Genomic DNA, 20,362 nt, shown 5'->3' on the forward strand with positions numbered 1-20,362 from the left:
AGGCTGGAGGGCGGCGCTGGGCGCGATCCTCTCCCGCGAGTCCCGCGTGAGCATCATCTTGAGCAGCGGCACCGTCCCACGCAGTCACAGTGCTCGCCCAGGGCTTCCTGGCTGGAGTCAGACGCCAGGCGGACGAGCCCCGGCACCAGCTGATCCAGCGAGGAGCAGACGTACCTTTTCCTGGTAGGACAGGCTTTTACCCGTCCTGTTAGCCGATCGGTTCTCACTAACATGTCAAAGTACCCCAATTTTGGTTTTGGCATTTCAGTGGAATTTCCTTTCAGGAAAGGTGTCTGGAGGTCTTTTTCCACTGGGAGCCTTAATTCGTACAGAAGCGTATTGTTTACAAAGTTTACATCCTTCACAGATTATTTTGGCTGCTGCATAAATTCCCAGGGCAGCCCAGAGTCGTTGATTCCGGAGCGCTAAGCTCTTCGGCCCCCCATGAGTTTTTTCGTGATGCCATCGCGTAATCGGTAATAAATACCTTTTGGGGAGAAGCAGCTTGTTACTGAGCATCCATTGTTCTCCTTGGGGCTGGGCTCCAAGCCGGATCCACCGCTCCTTTTCTTCATCAGGGAGGTCTTCATAGAGCTTATCTATATCCAGAAGTTTGGATACATCAGCCCTGAGCCCCCGATCCAGCCGGGCCGGGGGGGTGACGCCAGAGCGAGCTTAATGCCCCTCCAGACCCAACGGCCCCAGCGCTAACGCCCTCCCCCAGAGAGGGCAGGGTGTGGGGGGAGCGGAACCTTGGGGCTGAGCACCCGCTTTCTGGGGGGGCCCTGAGGCGCGAGGGTGGGGTCCCCGAGGGGTGGCGGGCTCTGCGCCCCAGAATTGGGGTGTCCCGCCCTACTGCCGGGGGTACCGGCCCCGGTGGCGGAGGAGGGAGGAGCAGACCCTTCCCCTCCCTGCCCCAAACAGGCTGGGGCACGGGAACACCCCGATCCCGTCAGCCGGCCGGGAACATCTCTGCCCCGGCCGGGTTTGGGCTCTGTTCCCTTCTCCGTAGCCCAAAAGTCCCAGCTGTGCTGCCCCCGGGGGGGATTCGCCTGTCCGGGAACGTCAGGAGAAATGGGTTTGTTCTGTGCCAGCGTCACGCCGGGATGAAGCCCAGCGGCACCTCCAAGCAGCTCCGGGGCTGGCGACACCCCGAGACCCCAAAGCAGGGCCGTGGAGCTCCCTGCCCCATCCTGGCCCCCCACAACCCCAAACAGGGGCGCCCCATAGCTCCCTGCCCTGTCCTGGCACCCTAAAATCCCAAACTGGGGTGCACCATAGGCCTCTGTTCTGCCCCAGGAACCTACAACCCCAGAGTGGGGCACCCCATAGCCCCCTGCCCAGGCCCCTACAACCCCAAACAGGGGTGCCCCATAGCCCCCTGCCTGGCCCCCCACAACCCCAAACTGGGGCACCCCATGCCCCCTGTTTCCACACAGAACCTGCACCCTGAGGGGACCTTTGGCAATTCCGGGGTGCGGTGGGGGGGTGGGGTACTTTTCCCAGGGGACCCTGGGCATTTTGGAGGGGGATTTTACCCACAGAGCAGCCCCCACCCTGGTTTGGGGTTCCCCCTCCCCCCCCCTTCCCATTTCCCTGCCCTCACCCCAGCTGGACCCACTGGAGGACCGGGGGGCACATCCCACCTGCTTCCCACCGAAGGAAACTCCCCTGCTCTGCGGGGGCTGGCTTCGGTGCCAGCTGGACCCGGTGCCATCCCTTGCTGGGTGCCACCAGTCTCGGGGGAGCCTTTAAACCCCGTCAGTGAATTTATCCCTTCGCTTCGGGACACTGACGGCCCCTCTCCATCCCAGTGCTCCTGCAGCACGTTGCTTTCCACCGTCCTCCTCAGCCTCTTGGTCCTCATCTTCCTCCTCTTCTTCAATCTCTTTTGGGTCTCTGCCCTCCGGGGCGATGCTGGATCTTGGGGTGACACGTGCCGGTAAGACGAGCTCGTGGGGGGTGACGCTCCCCGAGACCTTCGGCATCCTGGCGCTACCATCTCCCTGTGCTGCATCCCCAGGGCCCCCCGAGCATCCCCCATTGTAAGAGTCGGTCAGAAGATCAGCGTTGTGTCAACACTGTCACCAGGGTCATGGACAGTGAGGTACCCGACCACGGCCTGCTTGGCCTTGCGATCCCTGGGGTGGGATGTGGTGCAACGGCTCCAGAAGCAGAACGGTGTGGCACAGCGAGTGCTGGGCTGTTCCCCTGAGCGCTGACCGGGCGGTGCAGGCGGTGCTGGGCTGTTCCCCTGAGCGCTGACCGGGCGGTGCAGGCGGTGCTGGGCTGTTGTTCAGTGCCTGGGCCCAGCCGGAGCTGTTAGAGATAACCGCAGAGTCACTGTCAGAAAAGATGGATCGCAACTGTTGCTATAACATCGATGAAGAAATCATGAACCTTAGACGAACTTTGCTTCATTATAATCCCAAAACACCCCTCCTGGTGGAAGGCTGCCCGCCTCCGAGACTGACCACGCCCTGGACGCTCCCCCCTGCCATGTGCGGGGGCCTGGCTGGAGAAGGGGGAGATATGACAACTGAATTCTGAGCAGGGTGGAGACCCCCGAGGCAGAGGAGGAGCAAGGTGTGTTCCTGAGCATAAAAGGATGACTTCTGGACAACGAAAATGGGAAACTTCCCCACCAAGGACCATGATGATCGACGACGCAGCATCAGCTGGACCCGGGACCGTTAGGGCGTCGTGAGATCAGCAGTGGTAGCTATAACCTCACTCCCTCCTCTCTCTGAACTTTACTTTTCCCCTTTCTTTCACCCATCTCTAACTATCGCGTGCCGCTTCACGGGCAACACAATAAACTTTTATTGTTTGATTACTGCTACCCCCTTTGGTGCTGGTTGTGGCAACTGAGGCACGGACTCTCCTTTGAAGTGCAGAAGGAAAGACCCTTTATTATTACAATAGCACATACTTATGCTCTCGCCAAAGCTCTTATTTCATAATTAGAAAATCAGCAGTTAGACAGCCATCAACCTTTTCTCCTGCCAGCATGAGACCACTGTAACACGCTCACCTGCTCATTCACGCGCTGGGTAACTTCTCACAGTTCAGGACTTTCCACCGCTCAGTGCTGCAGCTGTCCGTTGTTTTTCCCTGCCACCTCGGCACAACTCAGCAGTTTCTGATCTTTCTCCCAAGGCCTGTTCTTCAGCAAAGCCGAGCTGTTTCTCAGAGGCAGTGTAAGGGTGACAGGCCGATGCCTCCCACATCTCCCCTTTCTTTGTTTTGCAGTGGCATCTGCAAGTCTTGTTTAAGCACTTTATCGATGGAGGTTTAGGCAAACTTCAAAAACACTGTGTACTTAAAATAGTTCCACAGAAGGGTAAAAACCATACAGCAGTTACAATTACTCACTGAAGAGAGTAGGCTAACTTCACTACCAATAATCAAAGGATATGACCAAATTCTACAAAATAAACAGTATGAAGATACAGAATAGCACACTTACTTAATGGGGTACTAACATTCAGATCTGCAGTTATTGGGGAACCCTGGGTGCAGCGAGGATTCAGAGTGCCCTTCCTCACAAACAGGAGATCCTACGCGATGCGTCCATCCGTAGGTGAGGCATCCAACATCGCTGCAAGCAGGTCCGGCCTCTGAATCAGCGGGCCAAAATCACTGGCACTTTTCTTTGAGCGGGAACATCTGATTCCATCCTCCTGTTGGGTTCCACCCAGAGCCTGGCCAGCACTCTGGGGGGAAAACCAAGGGAGTTTCTAACAAAGTTAAACACTTGAGCCCTTAATTCTTAATATTGCTAAACAGAAGAAGTTCAATACACACATTCTTACAGTATTTCATCCTTATTAATAACTACATTTCATCTAAACTACATCTTTCAGTACTGACTAGTAAGCCTAGATATTTCATTAGGGAGTTGCAATTGCTGTTAGCATTTTCTCCTTTAAGAGCTGGCAACCATAGCGTGCTTAAGGACAGAGATAGTGTATTTTGTCCCGTTGCAGGAGCAAGCATTACCCAGACATTCTGCTGAAATGACCCGTCGAAGAGACCCCAAACTGTCGGCACAGGGGCACCCACAGCACCCACAGCCGGCTCCTGGGCGCCCACCAAAAGCCGCCTCTCACCCTCAGGTGGGGTCGCACACACCCTGCCGGTAACCCCCGGGGACCGTGACCTGTGCAGACACCAGCATCACCTCTTCCCCAGGTTATTAAAGGAAATGGTCCTTCCCAGTTACCCCTTTCCAGGTTTTTGTTAACACTTGAGCTTTGCTCTGGACTTCTTGTTGATCTGGTATCTGCGATGAGAAGTGACGCAATATTGGTGGCACCCGTGAGACAGGGGATGTTTAAAAAGTCCATGACACACAATGCCTGATTTAGCCTCTCGTGAGGCGCAGACGGATACCCTCCCTCTCCCCTTTCTGTGGCTGTAACAGAGGCTTTAGGTGCCAGGCGTACGCTCCACAGTGGCCTGTCCGGCCGGTGAGTGGGGAATGCCGGGCAGAGGCTTGACCCCCACTGTATGGCCGGATGCAAACACTGCTCCAGAAGGGGCATCGACAGACACGGGTCCATATTTTACCGTTCCAAATGCAGCCAAGTGAGAGACGTCACATTGCCGTAATTCCGAGGAGGCGAGTCCCCGAGGGCTGACACCACTGGCTGTTGAAGAGAGCGAGTCCTGCTGGCACTCAGGGCAAGGGGCAATGATGTCTTTAGCCTGACGCCTTGATAAAGATAATTGGTTTTGTATTGCTCTGGAGTTTTGGCGGAAAAAATGCATGTGAAAGCCGAGCTTGCTCAAAGACATCAGGTACCACCTGAGCTGCCGGAGTCAATGCATCTGCACGTCAGTTGCCTTCAACCAAACATCCAGGCAGTACAGTGTGCGCTCCAATATGTACAATAAAATGAGAAGTCTTGTGATTATTTAATAATTGTAAAAGGGTGTGCATTAGTGAATATAACAGTGGATTATTATCATCCTTCAAACACGAGTTCTCCATGCACTGTACAAGATTGGCAACATAAGCAGAATCAGTCACGGTGTTCATTGGGGTGTCCCAGCGCTGAAATACAGGGACTGCTACAGCTGGCTCAGCGATCTGTGGCGATCCCAGGGATCGGGCAATGTCTGATTGCCAGATATGAGTATGCGGGTCTTGCCGTACTATGACTGACTTTCCTGTTTTTCCAGATCCATCAGGAGACACAGTCAAGGCTTGCAACGGTACGTCGCTGCACTTTGGCATGGCATATAATAAAAAATTGTGCTGTAATAATTTGCGTGATGGGCTGTGTACTAAAAGCTGTCCGAGGGAGTCACAGATCGCTGTCTGGAATTCATTACAAAAAGGCATTTGTATGAGCCACTGTAGCACATGCATAGTAACCGGAACAATGATACACACGGGTTCCTGACCAGCAAGTAACAGTAGGCGCTGCTGGCCCTGCGTGATCATTTGGCAAACATTTCTGGACGAGTAGTGACCGTCTCGTGCATTCGGTGTGACAAAAAAATCCATTCAGCAATAACAAGAGGGTCCCGAAGTGTTTCACCCCACTGAAAGAGCAGAGCACAGGGCTGCCCTGGAGGGTTCAATAACACCAGTTGATGCGGGTGGCCGGGCACACATCCCAGTGCTTGTCTGTCTGAGACGGCGTTGGCCACACGGTGGGGATCTTGTTTCGCTTTCTCTGGGAGTGCTCTGGGTGATGTCAGTGAGGGATCTCCTCACAAAACATCAAACAAGCTATGGGGATCATCATTAGTGAGGCCCACAACGGCCGTATCCAGCTGATGGCTCCCAACAGTTTCTGTAAATCTTTTAAAGTCTTAACATCAGTTTCGAGTTTAGCCTGTTGCAGGACAATGGTCTGTTCACAAATTCTCCAGCCCAGGTACTGCCCGGTGATGATCTCTGTACCTTTTCAGGTGCTGTTTGCCACCCCACTGGAGACAGTGAGCCTTTGGTTAAAGCGAGAGCCTTTTCCATGATCTCCCGTGTTTCTGGGCCATAAGGATGTCAGCCATACAATGATACAGAGCAGCCTGGGGGACCTGCAGTGTAACAGGGCTCAAAGCCTTTGCAACAAACCCTGACACACCGTGGGACTGTTTTCATGCCTTGTGGTAAAACAGCCCAGTGGCACCGTCTTGCAGGTTCACTGACATTAACACTGGGAACAGAGAAGGCAAATCTAGGTGCATCATCCGGATGCAAGGGAATGGTAAAAACCCCAGTCCTTTAGGTCAGTTATTACAAGGTGCCAGTTTCGGGGAATCATTGCTGGGGAGGGCATTCCTGGCTGTAACGCACCCGTATCCTCCACGGCATCATTAATGTGTCAGAGATCATGTAAAAGTCACCGTTTACCACTTTTCTTTAAAATAACAACTTAATTGTCTCTGAATTAAATCGTTCAGGTGGCACAACTTTTCCCTTGGCAGGGGCCACTGACCCACCCACACAGGGGATTCTGTTTCCCAGGTGAGTTTCAGGGGGGTTTCAGGGGGGGTTGTGCTGCAGTGGTGATTAAGACAAATTTGATGCAATTTGAGTTCCCCATCGAGCCATACAGTCACAAACCCAAAATGTCAGAGGGGTTTCCAATATAAATGGACAAATATTCGCTACCCGGTTTTCTGGGCCCCTCATGAGATCTTTGCTTTGAAACGCTACAGCGTGACACCAGCCCCGAAAAGTGCTTGAGCTACCCGAGCTAACGGCCAATGCTGCGGCCATCTGCTCGCAGATATTAGGGTCACATCCGCGCCAGTATCTAAAATGCCTGTCAGCTCAACAGGTTCTTCTGCTCTGGTGAGGGCACATTTTACCAGAGGTTGACCTTGTGCCACTGCCTGAGCCCCAAATATTTGAGGAGTACCTGCGGATCCAAATCCTGAGTCACCCCGGCTTCTCGGCATCCTGCTGGGGGGAGCTGCATTAAGATAAACAAGCTGAGCAATTTTTGACCCTTTTGTTACTGAACACGGGGGTACCGGGGTCCAGGCCATAATTCTGATTTCCCCGTCAGAATCGGCATCTACGACCCCTGGTAAAACGAACAACCCCTGTCAGGTTTAGATGCTCTTCCCAGTAATAATGCACTTTTCCCATTTCCCAGCGGTCCATATACTCCTGTTGGCATAAGGATACCGTGGTCTCTAATAATGTTACTGACTCGGAGGCTGCCAGCTCCACGCCTGATCGATAGTGACTAAATTATGACAAACCGCCACTGATTGCAATATTTTATTAGTGTCTTTTGTTCACACTTGGGCCTGGAGGTCCCCCTATCTCCTTCCAGTGCTCTAAAATACTGACACACCGTGAAACGGCGAATACTACAAACAGCAAAACCCCTCTCAGAACATATAAAGCCATTGCTTGTTGATGATGTGGTGCTGACAGACAAGGGACGCTGCATGACAGCGTCAGCACCTTCTCTGTGCAAAAACTGCTGCTTTTGGGGGGAGGCTGGAGGGCGGGGAAGGCGGGCGCGGGCCGAGAGCGCGGTGCCGGGCTCGGCCGCAGGCGGTCACTCCGCGGCGGGGGGGGCTCGGGGAGGCCCCGGGCCGCTGCCGCCAGCTCCGCACTTTGAGAGTGTCCGAAACCAAGTTCCCAGTGGTCGCTGGCTCGCTGGCAGGCTGATCCCCGCGGGCAACTGCATCCCGCAGCCCTTCCCCTATTTCAGCCATGTTGCCGGTTCAGGGGCTGTGACGGCATCGGCGGGATGCCGTGGGTTCCGCACCGGTTGAGGACCCTTCGCACGGAGGTTTCGTTCTGAGTGATCCCTCTCTCAGAGGACTCTCCCAGGTGATTTTCCGTCCATCGACGGCTCTCACGCCTCCTTACTCGTTTCCAACCCAAGGCCTCCCATCCCCGCCGTGTGGGGTCACTGTCACTGGAAACACCGTTGGTCCAAGCTGGTTAAACTGCCCCTCAACCACTGCATCCCGCATAACTCCCCGCCATCGGTGTGCTGGGTCACCGTTCCCCCCGCGCCTCCCGGTGCCCCCCTCCCATCTGAACCGGCGATGGCAGCGGCCCGAGGGCCACCGTTTCCCCCTGACACCCCCTGCACTGCTGTGAAAAAGGGGTGAGCAGCAGGAGGGGGGAGCGGCGGTGCCGTAGGAATAGGCCGAGCCGATTCCTTCCTTCGCACTCCAGGTCGCTCGATCAGTTTTCTCGGTCGCTCTCGCAGCTGTGGCTCTTGTGAGCCGCACCGACATTGTTCACGCACCGCTCGGGGGGACGGGGCCGAGGGCGGGGGGGGCGGGAGCGGGGCGGGGGGGGCGCTCCGGGGTTGTTCCCTTGGGCGTCGAAGGGGAGACTCGAGCGGCGGTAAATCTGCGGATTTTTGCTCTTGAGCCTCCTGCCGCGCGGGCGCTGCGCGTGAGGCGCCCCCACCCCTCCCTTTAGGAGCTGCCCCGGGGAACAGGGACCCCCCCAACGCCACAGCAGCAGCGGAATCCTTAGGCCGGCGCCTTGTGCCGCTGCTGCCAAGGCAGCGACAGCAGAGGCAATGCTCTGCCGTTCTCCGCCGTCTCCCCCGGAGCCTCTCGGTCCGTCGCCACGCCGGGGAGTTTCCCGCTGCCGTTGGCACCTGAACTCAGGTCATCCCACCGTGCCGCGCCGATCCTTTCCCCAGGAACTAGTTCAGAGGCTGCGCTCGCTGTGGGGATTAGCCCGCGCTGCCCAGCCCATGGCAGCAACTGCCTCAGGTTCCCCTCATCGTAAGATAATCCTCTCCTAGAGAGTGTGTGTTGGAGGAGCTTGACCGCTGCCATCCCCGGGACCGGCGCTGCCGTCCCCAGGACCGGCCCCGGAGCCACGCTGCCCGCCCCGGGACTGAACACCGGTGCCGCGCTGCCCTTCCCAGGACTGGGCCCCGACGGCGCTGCCATCCCCGGGACCGGGCCCCGACGGCACTGCCATCCCCAGGACCGGGCCCCGACGGCGCTGCCATCCTCGGGACCGGGCCCCGACGGCGCTGCCATCCCCGGGACCGGGCCCCGACGGCGCTGCCATCCTTGGGACCGGACCCCGGTGCCGCGCTGCCCGCCCCGGGACCGGACCACAGTATCCTTGCAGCTGCTTTGGACACTTGCTGTCATTCTTCCAGCTTCAAAGAGAAATGTGGGCCCGATCGTGCCGTCAGTGCTGACAAACTTTGTGAATCCATGCGAGCCCTTCACCCGAAGGAAATGGAGGACTGAGATGTCGTTCTGAAAGCATCTCGGTACTTTCTGGTGACTGACAGGCCCTTTTCCTTTCTCTTTTCCCTTTGCCAATCTGTGTTGCAGGCCTCAGCAGAGTCCAGCAGGGCTGGGCTCTGTTCTGTGCTTCGCGAGTCGTTAGTGCACTGCATACAGTGCCATTGCTGGATACTGACCAGCTAAATAAATGCTGGAAAGCCTTGGTTTCACAGAATTTTGCTCACCCCCCATGCGATCTAGAAAACAAGCTGCCGTTTGGAAGCGTACCTGTTTCCATGTTCATAGTGCGTTCTGACTGTGCATAGCACAGCCTTTGCTGCTTCGGGAACCGCCACAGGAAAATACCTGATTAAGATACAAAGTAGATGCGACTTGGTTGTTTTTCAGATAATTTTTGCTTTCAGAAATGAGAAGGGCTGATGCTGACCTCAGCGTAGCAAAGGCAGGTCCCGCGCAGGCGGAGTGCTCCTGTGCTGTATGTACATGGGTGTATAATGCAGCCCACATGAGCTGGGCTGATGGCAGCTTCAGTTTCACTGCTGTCAGAGCTTTGCAGCTCCCTGAGTGAGCTGGCTGCTCTGAATGAATGTTAGCGTAATGTATGCAGCCGATAAGCGATGTGAGTGCTTGAGTGACTGGCGAAGCGCTTTAACGTACCATTTTCAGCTCGATGTTACGTGACATCAGCAGAAGGCCACGTGCCAGTCCTCAGGCTTGATATTAAAGTCAATCTGCTCTTTGGATTTCAGAGGCCAGAGGAAACACAGTGCTGCCTGACACAAGCCCACAGACCAGCCCCAACCCAGTCGGTCCCATCCTGCGTTCCCTGCTGGGCCTCAGGTCAGTGTCTTCCTTATCGACGAATCAAGATGTGCGATTCGATGAAAAGAAAAAACTGCGACTGATCGTCTTTGACCTGCGTAATGCCGAAAATGTGATTCTGTTTGGCTGCAGAAAGGGAGCATGTATGTATCATGTGTATGTTTTTGAAGGTATTTGTTTGGAGAGATGAGCTTTTGGTCTGTTTTCCTAAAACAAAACCTACGCAGTTTTGCATATTTATTTGCAAAACTATTTGAATTTCTTACAGAAGTTATTTTTTCAATACATGTCATAATTTAATATTAAAAAGCTTGTGCATTTTTAATGCAGCCTTCTTGGCTCTGACAGCTCTGCCTGTCGCACACTGCTACTGCGTTAGTAAAGGCACTTCATTATCTTTTGTGCCAGGTATTTATTTTCTTTTGAACAAAATGGGGGCATAACAGTATGTCACTGTATAACATTTTAAAAGATTTCCCACATCACTGAACAGTTTTATCCAGGTTCAGCCACGCTCTAAGAAGATACTCAATGTTTTTCCGCTTTGCAGGTCCATACAGTTTCTGGTAATTGTCACTGCAGCATTTTCAGCTTTTACCAGTCCCTATACAACGGGAAAAATCGGGGATATGCGGGCATTTAGGTACTTGCAGGCTGATTTGAGTCGGGCCTTCCTGTGTTCAGAATTACTTACCTTCAGCACATGATGGATTTTCCAGTCTAGGTTCCAGTGGGATTGCTGCCGCGCTACATGACTGCGACGCTTACAGCTTCGGCCGGCCAAGCCTGTCAGAACTGTCTGCGTCGGTGAGAACCTACGCTTTCAGATCTGGGAAGCAGTGCGTGTCTAGGCTGGAACACAAGGGGATCCCGAGCCAGGAGACTTACCAAGGGTGTGGTACTGAGCCATGCACAGTAAAACAGGCTCGCTGTCTGAGTTTTGTTACAGCCGTCCCTGACAGCCCAACAGTTAGCCTCAGAGCAGCGGGCGTGATGCCAGGAGGCACTCCAGCCCTGAATCAGCCGCTCCTTAGTCCTTTCAACATGGCTGGGCAGCTGGGGGGCAACAAGGACTCGGCCGAACTCTCCCTACAGCGAATCTCACCAGCATCCCAGGGCTGGTACCACCAGCTGCAGCAGGAGGCATCATGACTTTGCCGCTGCCAAAGCTGCAAGGTAAGTCACGTTTAGAATTTTTCTCATAGGTTCTTTTGCCTGTTTGTTCCACCTCATCTCTCTTTTAAACCGCGTGATCTCTTTTCCAATGAAATGTTGCTCTTGCTGCATACTGGAAGTTAATACTTGGATCGTTTCTAAATACTTGGTACTGAAGGGATATTCGCATTTTTATAGAAACAGGTTGGAGCTTGCATCTTAGATTCTGTGGGTCAGTAATGTAAAGTACTTGAATGACTCAGTAGGCTTTTCTGTCATCAGTGATTAATCTTCCGTACTCGGTTCACTTCAGAATTTCAAATGGCAACATGAAGACAGGTATTAGGTTTCACCGCCGCTGATTAGGGTAGCTGAATGAACAGGGGCAACTAAACCCACGGTATTGCATCAAAATCACTTTCAAAAATCCCTTTTACTATAAAATCAGAGTTTTCTCAGCTGCCATCAGTGCCCCAGACGTGCATGCTTGTTCTTGCTGTGGAAGGTCTGCTTTATCAGTCAGGTTGTGCCATCCTCATCCGAGCTGTTGAGGGAGTTACATGACTCCAGAGTCACAGGCAAAAAGTTCATCTCTGTATGGATCCTCGCCGTTGTCTCAGCTGTACCATGCTTGCAAGAGTTCTACCCTGAGATCTCTGCTGCGTCCTCCCTGGGGTCTCAAATCAGACTGCAAAGCAGTTCTGCGAGACACCTTACCCCTGTTCTTCCCCAGTATTCTCTGCCGTTCTGGGTCTCACCCTGTTAGAAACAGTACTCAATCGAAACACAGAGGATATAAAATGCAGATGTATTTTTTACTCCTCAGAATTACATTGATTGCTTCTCAGAAAGCCGCTGCTGCTGAACAGAGCTCAGCCAAGTACAGCAAGATAAGTATTAGCCAGCAGGTTACAGTTGAATTGTACAGCTTTAATGGAAAAGGATGCGGAGGGACTGCCCGGTATGAAAGTGATAAAGGGGTGAGCAGGAAGTATCAAAGCTTCAGCTTTTTCCATTTCTTTCTTTGTTTCTTTTTATTTCTTGCAGATGGAAATGGTAGGAAAAGTTTTCCTCAGGTGGAATATTAATTTTAAAAAATAAATTCTCTGCACTGTGCCTGAAGTACTGTTTAGTTATTAAACTCTGATGACTACTGGTTACCAGGTGAATTGTGTGAAGCACCAAATCCTACAGGTTGTCAAGCAGAAAAAAGAGGAGGCAGCTCGTGTGTCAAGCAAACTCCCTTACAAACCGCGTGCATAGTACTCTCACCTGCTGGAGCAGCGACTTGCCTTTACCTTGTGCCTGCTTTAAAGTTTAGTGTCAACACACCTCTCTTCTCACAGTTGTAAACGGGTTTCACTTTAGTGTTTAAAATACCGTCTCTCTCAGAGCATTAGGCTGCACCGAAGATCCTGTCCTTCCTAAATCACACATGAAAAGGACACACCGATGCACAAATTCTGCTGCGTTAAAATTTGAGAGTGGATGTAAATCAGGGAACTGGAGATTAAAAAAATAATGCGGGAACAGGAGCGAGGAAAAGCAGATATAACAGAGTGAAGGGCAAGTGGCTTTTTAGGGTGGGTGGAGGATGAAATCTCAATGAAGAAACAGGCATTGCAAAAATGCATCCTTCCACTGCGGAGTGCTCCAGGTTATAGTGGCTGGGCACGTAGTATTCTGCAGGAACATCAACTCGTGCCGTTCTTACATCATTTCTTCACCCCACGGTGCGGAGCTGGAGGGTAGGGATTAAGCTGGGAAACCTTTGCTCTTCATTTAGCCAGGGGCGTCTAATTGCGAGCTAAAAGGTGCAGCTCTGCTGCCAAACAACTTCTGCAAGCAGTGACCTTACCAGGTGAGAAGTTTCCCGCTATAACCGTTGCTGGCAGATAGAAGCATGGGATCAAACAGGGCCTTGCTGGAGCATCCGGGGCAGTTCCCTACCTGTGGATGCCACCACACCTTCCATAACGTAGCGAAACCAGGCGATACTCCTCAACTTTAATCTCTCTTAAACCTCACCGGGCCTGGTCGGCCGAGAGGAGTGGGGGACGTGTTTCCATGCTGTTCTCTGACCTATCTCACTCCTCCTGTTGTCACGCCTGCTGTCCCTGGGTTGCCAGCGCAGCCAAGCCAGGTGTCCACAGCGTCTGTGAGCTGGAGCTTCTCCTGCTGTCTTTTACTTCTTCTCTCATCAGTAAACTGCTAAACCTTTTCATCACAAACTACCTCAGTTAGGTCACTCAGAAGACAACACCCTGAAGACTTTTGATTAACGTATGAATTCAGAAAAGTCCTGATCTAACAGAGTACTTGAATTCATACTAAACGCTGATCAAGGGAATAATCCCACTAAATCTTCTGTGATCCATATATGCGTTTAACTGATTTTCTTCTCAGGGGCTTTCAGACCTCAGGGTGATTGGATAAAACAATTACACCTCTTGCTTGTGGAAAGAGAAAAGATTCCTTCAGTGACAGGTATCACAGGAATCATAGAGGAGATATGTTAAGCATTTAAAATGAGAAAATGAGTCTCTTTAGGAATTCAAGGCACAGGTAAAATGGAGTGACTAATGATACGGAAGTTACCCAGTACAACTTATTCAGTGAAATTACCGATTCTTCAGTTGTCAGTTACCTAGAAATAAGATTTTTTTTCCCCCAAAATATATTTGTGTTAAAGTGTTCAGTTGCTGTATGGTTGTGATCCCCACTAAGTCAATGTGAATGTGTAAATTCCTGCTGTGACATTTGCACAAAAATGTGTTTTCCCTGGCTCCTATTAAGCAAATTTCATATGCACAAGGAATGTGCAAAGAATAGACACTTGGAGGACGCACCCTTCTCTCTTCCCTTGCACTTAATCAATTAGTAAGACTTGAGTGATCTGGGTCATGTCCTTAGGAAGGGTTACCATTCCTTTGTGTTCCAAGAGAAAACCACAACCCTTCCTTTTCCGACCACACCAGCTGGCTCTGTTGGAGTATTTGTCCTTCAAGGTTTGGTGCTGCGGTTCTCAAGTGCCCAGAACCCGTGAAAACAATCTGAGATTAAACAGCAGAAATTCCTGGTGTGAGGAAGCGCAGCCTGCCTGTAAAAGGAGGTAAATGGCCACGGGGTCCCTCCTGCCTCTTACTGATTCAGCAGATGCTTATGCATATGTCGGCTCAAGCACTGGGGTGTCCTGTTAAATATAAAAAATGGCCATTGTAATGATCCCGTCAGCTAATGGGGAAGCTGAGGCACAGAGTGGCGAAGTGACTGCCCTGTGTTTCTCAGCAGGACGATAGCAACACCAGCCTTAGAAATCATGTTTCCCAGGTCCCGTCTGCCAAGGGTCCGTTTACAGATTTGTAGGGGAGAGCACGAGAGCGCTGCGTTTAAATTAACGTCAGAAGAGAACGCGTCAGAGAATACGTTGCAGGGTATTTTCCGGGCATTCCCACAAAACTTTTCTTACAGATTGATTTCAAGGCTGAATCCTGCTGGTCTCGCAGGCATATCTCACTGGCTTTAGGGTGGCTGCTTCTGTAAGTAAAATCAGCAATACTGAGTCATGTACTTTAGCCCAAGCAAAGGTTCTGTTAGAATAGGAGAAAAAGAATGGTTCAGAGAAAGCACAGCCGACGGCTGAAGTGTAAATGCTTTTCCTCCTTTTCTGTCTTCTTTCCCTAGAGCAGTACATGGTTGCAGTAGGGGGTGGGGATTAAGCAATCCTGTCCACTTTCTGCACATCTAAAGCAGTTTGTATTTTTGACGGAATTTTTGGTTTCGGAACAAAGGCCATGAAAGATTTTTAGTTCTACATGCGGTTACATTTCAAAAGTGTACCTGCTTTTAGAGGCGGGGTAAGGAGAGAAGGGAGGAGTACAAACTACTTGGGTCTCGTGCCAGACTTTAAGGTAAAATTAACTCCTTAAAAAAGATTTTTAAAGAGAACACAACCTTTTTCTAATGTGCATTAAGAATGTTGGAGAGCTTACTGAAGCATGTGCTTTGAGCTTTCAGGAGCAATCTGTGGTCAGGGGTTTGAAATGAAAATTGATCTGTGATTTACATGGTCAGTGGAAAGAAAATTAACTTATGGAAGGTTGTAATGAAATATACGACAAGTAAAAAAGTAGATGGGGATCTAGTGGAACTAAAAAGTCCCATCTGGAGGAACTGTGTGACATTTTTACATTGATCTGTGTTCTGCGTGAGTTGTAATGTTAGTGGTAATTTTATGGGACTGAACTGAAATGAAAAGGGTGTTGCCGCAGACTGCCGACAATATCGGCTTGTGTTCAGTGGAGATCCTGCATCCTTTTCCCCATTTTCCTATAATGTGGCTCATTGCACTTTTTTTCAGCCGCTGTCGTTGAATTGATTCAGCCTTTTACTTGAGGTTATTCAAGAAGAACATCCAGTGCTCACAGATACAGTCTAGCAGCACATTTCAAAGCAACACTGCTGCTTCCACTGACCCCGGCACAGCTGAGGCACTGTCCCGGGGACCCTTTGCAATATCTGCTGAAAGGGCAGGTTACCACTCGGAAACACAGTTTATTGACAGAGTTTGAAAAATACGTTCTCTTCTGATATGTGACTCATCAGCACAGTAAGAGTAAAGAATCAAAGCTTCTCCAGAACACATCTATCTGTTCCTCTGACCCTTTGAACTCTGCTGTTCAGTGCAGGACATCCCCGATTGCTCTTGCTGTCAGCTTCGTGGAGAATTAAGGGAGAGAAATACGTCAGAGTGACATGATGCCATGCTCCCCGCACTCTTCTCCTGCTTTTGTACTAGACAATCTTTTGCCTGTTTCAATAATCCAGACTTTACTGCTCTGGGAAAGAGGAGCTCTTGTCCTACCTTCTGACATAACCCTCCTTCTGTAGTCTCCCCGTACGACACCTTCTGATTTATAATCGTTTACGCCCCTTGAAATGTAGGGCTCTGATTTGGCAGAAGATTAATATTCTTTGGAATCAGTAGGCTCTATTAGAGCCTTTGGGGAAACTCGTCCCATCATGGATTTAAAACACCTCCAGTTTTCAAAATCTAGAGGAGAATCTTCCCATCAAAGGCTTGCTTCCTTCTGTTATTAAATGAATTCGCAGTAGGTCCTATCAAAGCCTTGTTTGTTGTGGACACCTTATCCCCCTGCTCACAGGAGAGGTGTGTTAGATTTCCCGAGCTTGTGGAAGTACGTTTATGCTATTTCTTTTTCTCCGTTCCTTTAGGAAAGACGTAGGTCTGATTCAAATACATGCCAGGCATTCTAGTTTCTTTGAACTGCACAGGGCTTCAGCTCGGCTCAGCACCATGCAGGATTTGGACACTGCCGAGCAAACACAGACCGTAGCCTTGTAACTCTTCTCAGTGTTACTTTTTTCTAATGAAAACTGGAGAATCGGGTTTGAAATTATACCATGTGCATATCACCATTAGCTGAAAGAGGCTTACACATCACATTGTACAACTAATATATGCAGTGCATTAGTTTGAAGCAGGGCGTTGTTGAAGAATATAGCTTGAAAGAAACCATGTTATTTCTCCAGGAAATTAGTTTTGTAAGCATCTTTGAAAGAGGAGAAATATCCCAAATCTATCCCAAACAGGACAGATGTTTTTCAGCAGAATGCTGTGGCTAATGGCTGTAGGAGCAGCCTCTCTAATCACAGGCTACTGTAAAGGTCAGAATTAGGCATTGGCTTTCCGTCCTGTGCATCTGAAACAATATACCCTAGCGAACGTAATCGGGAAACGGTGGTAACTGAGCCTACTGAACCCTCAGCACTGCAGAAAGATGAGTTTTGAGAGAAGATGCTGAGTGGATCCTGCAGCTGGTAACTGTCATCCTGGGAATAATGACACTAATTACTAGATGCTCGCCCCAGACCCTTGGCCTGTGACTTTGACGGAGTCAATGACTGCTGCTCTGGAGAGCGTAGTGCTGGTAGATTTGCAGTAGGTGTCAGCAGAGCAAAAAGGCCCCAGGGAAGAGACTTGGCTCTGATGATCTTCAGGGTCCCCACTTTTACAGACCACAAGGACCTCACTGAACGATCAGATAACGTCTGCACAGACCACAGAGCAGTTGAGGATTTTCTAACAGAGAGATCCATTTCATCATAAAGTTCCTGATTTGTAAAGTTAAGATTACGACCACGTAAGCTCAGACTCATAGCACTTGCAACCAGCAGGTTTTACTTTTGAGGCTGTGCTTTAAATGAACCACAAGCCCCATTTTTTTCTATCGTCCTTCCTCCTGACCCACGTTAAGTGGACTCTATTTCTCCTGGAGTTAGTTTAAAATACGACCAAATCTTTATTGACATAATTTAATTTTTGTAGGCCTTTAAATACTGGGAAGTTTATTTTATGTAGGAGAGTGGGTCTAGTTCCTTGGACTGTTACGTTCTCTGTCTCTGTCTCTCTTTCTTCCCTCCCAGCCCACAATAAGTAAGTATATGAATCTGGTAATATCCATAAATTCAGGGCATATAATCTAGCTGTCTTCTAAGGGTGAATATCAGGGATAATCCTGTATCCTTAAAATCAATAGTTGACTGGTGGCAACAGAAGAATTCCAGTAAAATCAAGATTCTGTTCATCAGGCACAGAGGAAAATGTAAGGAGAGCTGTATTTCTCTTGCTCCTGCAGTTTGTGAAGGAAAGGATTGTTGATATACTTTGGAATATTAGTTCAGAACCTTTGATCAGATGGAGTGAAAAAACATTTGAGTGCTGCCCCATGCTGGAGCCTGTTTTGTCTCAACAGCCAACAAGGTAATACTGTAACACCGCAAATCCAGGTTACTTACCCTCCTGTGCGACTAGCTGACGGTTCCTCATATTGTCTTCAGGGAGACAGGAGAGACTGTCGAGGCAGAGCTTCTCTTAACTGCATGTGCTGCTTCTGATGGTTTCCCACGGCACTGCGAGGGGACAGGAGAGATCCTTAAGGCCTGGGTGAGTTGTCCCGGTCTGAGCTGTCAAGCTGCCACCTGACAGAGCTCCTAGCCACCTTTAGTTAGATAGAAGAGAAGAACTGCTTCTAGAAAAATCCTTGGAAGTTTGAAAGAATTGGAAAAACCAGTGCTTAAACATTGCTTTGAATGTAGAACCTGGAGTACAACCCTAGTATCTGTACAGCACTTAGAAGCAGGAATAAACATGGCGCTTGTATGAGCAGTTCATTTCTTTTCTGCAGCCTGCAACAGAGAACTTAGTTTGTAAACTTGCTCTCTGTTTCAGCACTTATTTCTCACAGGCTTGTGCTGGTTTGCTTTGCTTTGTTTTGTTTACTGATTGTGCCCATAAAGGCGAGGGTACGCAGTGCACTTAGTTCCCACAGCAAGGTAAGAATGCTGAAGTTCCTAAGGAAGAAAGCAGAATGAATTTTAGAAGCCACACAGGTACTAAATGGTTCCCTTGGAGACCACAGTGTCATGTAGACTAAGAGGAAGATGTGCCCAGGCGTCTGAAACCAGATACAACAGGTGAATCATTGCTGTCTCCCTTAGTGAAGGTCCTGTGATTCCCCACGTGAAAATCTCTAGAAGAGTGTGTTTTATAATGGTAAGTGCAGTGCTTGTCTCAGAAGGAACAAACTATTAGAAAGGTACTGAAGTAGCAGGTCACCATTTCAGTGTGGCCTCTCGGCTCTGAATTAGAAACTATCGGCTGTGACTGGCTTATTGGAGAAAGAAGTCTGCAAGGCTCATTTAAAAACTTAACATTATTTTTTCCCGTTTAAAACTCAGTGACAAAGAGGCTGAAACTCAAGTCAGGTTCAGGACTTAAAATTTCTCCTCTAGAATTTTCAATGTAGATTCGTTTACAGTTGCCAGGAGACTGTAGGGGCAGACACTCAGAAGTTTCTGGTACAGAGCTGGATGACTTGCTGAGCTTCAGCAGAATTGCTGAAATCAAGGGGTCCTTTTAGGTCTGAGTAGTTTATGCTCATCTCTATAAGCAGATTACATCTGCTACGTTAGCTGCTGTTTATGATTACGCTCTATTCCTTCAGCTCGCAGATGAAAAACTGACTGGATAAATGGCTCCTTCTCGATTTGACGTACTTCTCCAGGGTTTTAATTATGGCCTTTGGAGGTGGAATCCCTTTTATACAAGAACAGATTCACAATCAAAAAATATCAATTGGGTTTCTTCATGACAAAGTACTTCAGGTCAGTGCAAGGAGACAAGTATTTGCTGTGTTTAATTTTCAGAAAGCAATGTGATGACAAGGGACAAATATAAAAGTTCCGGTGGTGCATGTGGTTTGCCAGAACCAACTCGAGTGGAGGACGTGTGTCCTGCTTTAGAATGGTTTGAAATGTCAACAACCGCGCCTTTCCCCTGTAAAACAGGCAGGGGCTCAGCACAGGGGGGGACAGAGGAGGACAGAAAGGGCTCTGCTACGCTTTTACTGCAGAGTTCCTTGGGAAAAGCAGAGCAGCAGGATGCAGTCCAAAGAGAAGTACTGGGGGGAAGCATCTTCAGTTAGAGGTAGTCATGCTCTCTTGTGCTTTCCTGGGAGGCTGAGAGGACAGAGGGGAGAAGCACGGTGCACTGAGAGTCCTAACTTCATATGGTTCGATACACTCGATGGCAGTTTGTCTCCGGGGTGTTGGTTTGGGTTTAGGGTACAAGATTTCCCTGTGAATCCTGAAGGTAGCTATCAAGTACCCAGAGACCTGCAGTATCTCTTCAGTGCTGTGTTTCCACAGAGCAGGGGGCAGAGCTTGCCCTCAAGTTGTTCTTACTGTAGGTAACTTCCTAGATAGAGGTATCCCTGCAGAAATTATGATCATTTTTGTACGGTTGCTTGTTTATAATTTGGTTTTCTATCGGTGCCTGAGGAGCAGAGTGAGATCCCATTGTGCTGTGCACTTAGAAAATCCTGAGCTAGAGCAGCTCCCAAAGCGGCACGTAAGGCAGGAGACCCCGGGTTAATATGGTCAGATAGGGAAGACAAAGAAACAGGAAAGCAGTAGCGGTCAGTAGGGTCTTAATGGACACTGTCTGTCCTTGACGGGTAAATGAGAGAGAATGGGGGAAGAGCAAAAGCATGCGTTCTGTGTGGAGAGGAGGGACCTACAGGGATAGGATGATATAAAAAGCTATATAAAAGGGAGAGGGGAGAGGAAAGAGAATCTGAAGATGGCAATT

At 50.0% G+C, this 20,362-nt stretch overlaps 1 long non-coding RNA gene across 1 annotated transcript; it reads left to right on the forward strand.

The window, feature by feature from the left end:
* Nucleotides 1-9,976: 9,976 nt before the first annotated feature.
* Nucleotides 9,977-19,265, forward strand: LOC141974115 (uncharacterized). The gene is made up of 3 exons (XR_012635687.1): nucleotides 9,977-10,178; nucleotides 10,755-11,211; nucleotides 19,218-19,265. It is a non-coding gene; the product is annotated as an uncharacterized LOC141974115 (long non-coding RNA).
* Nucleotides 19,266-20,362: the final 1,097 nt, after the last annotated feature.

Source organism: Athene noctua, unplaced genomic scaffold (genome assembly GCF_965140245.1).
Source record: "Athene noctua unplaced genomic scaffold, bAthNoc1.hap1.1 HAP1_HAP1_scaffold_31, whole genome shotgun sequence".
Classification (NCBI taxonomy): Eukaryota; Metazoa; Chordata; class Aves; order Strigiformes; family Strigidae; genus Athene; species Athene noctua.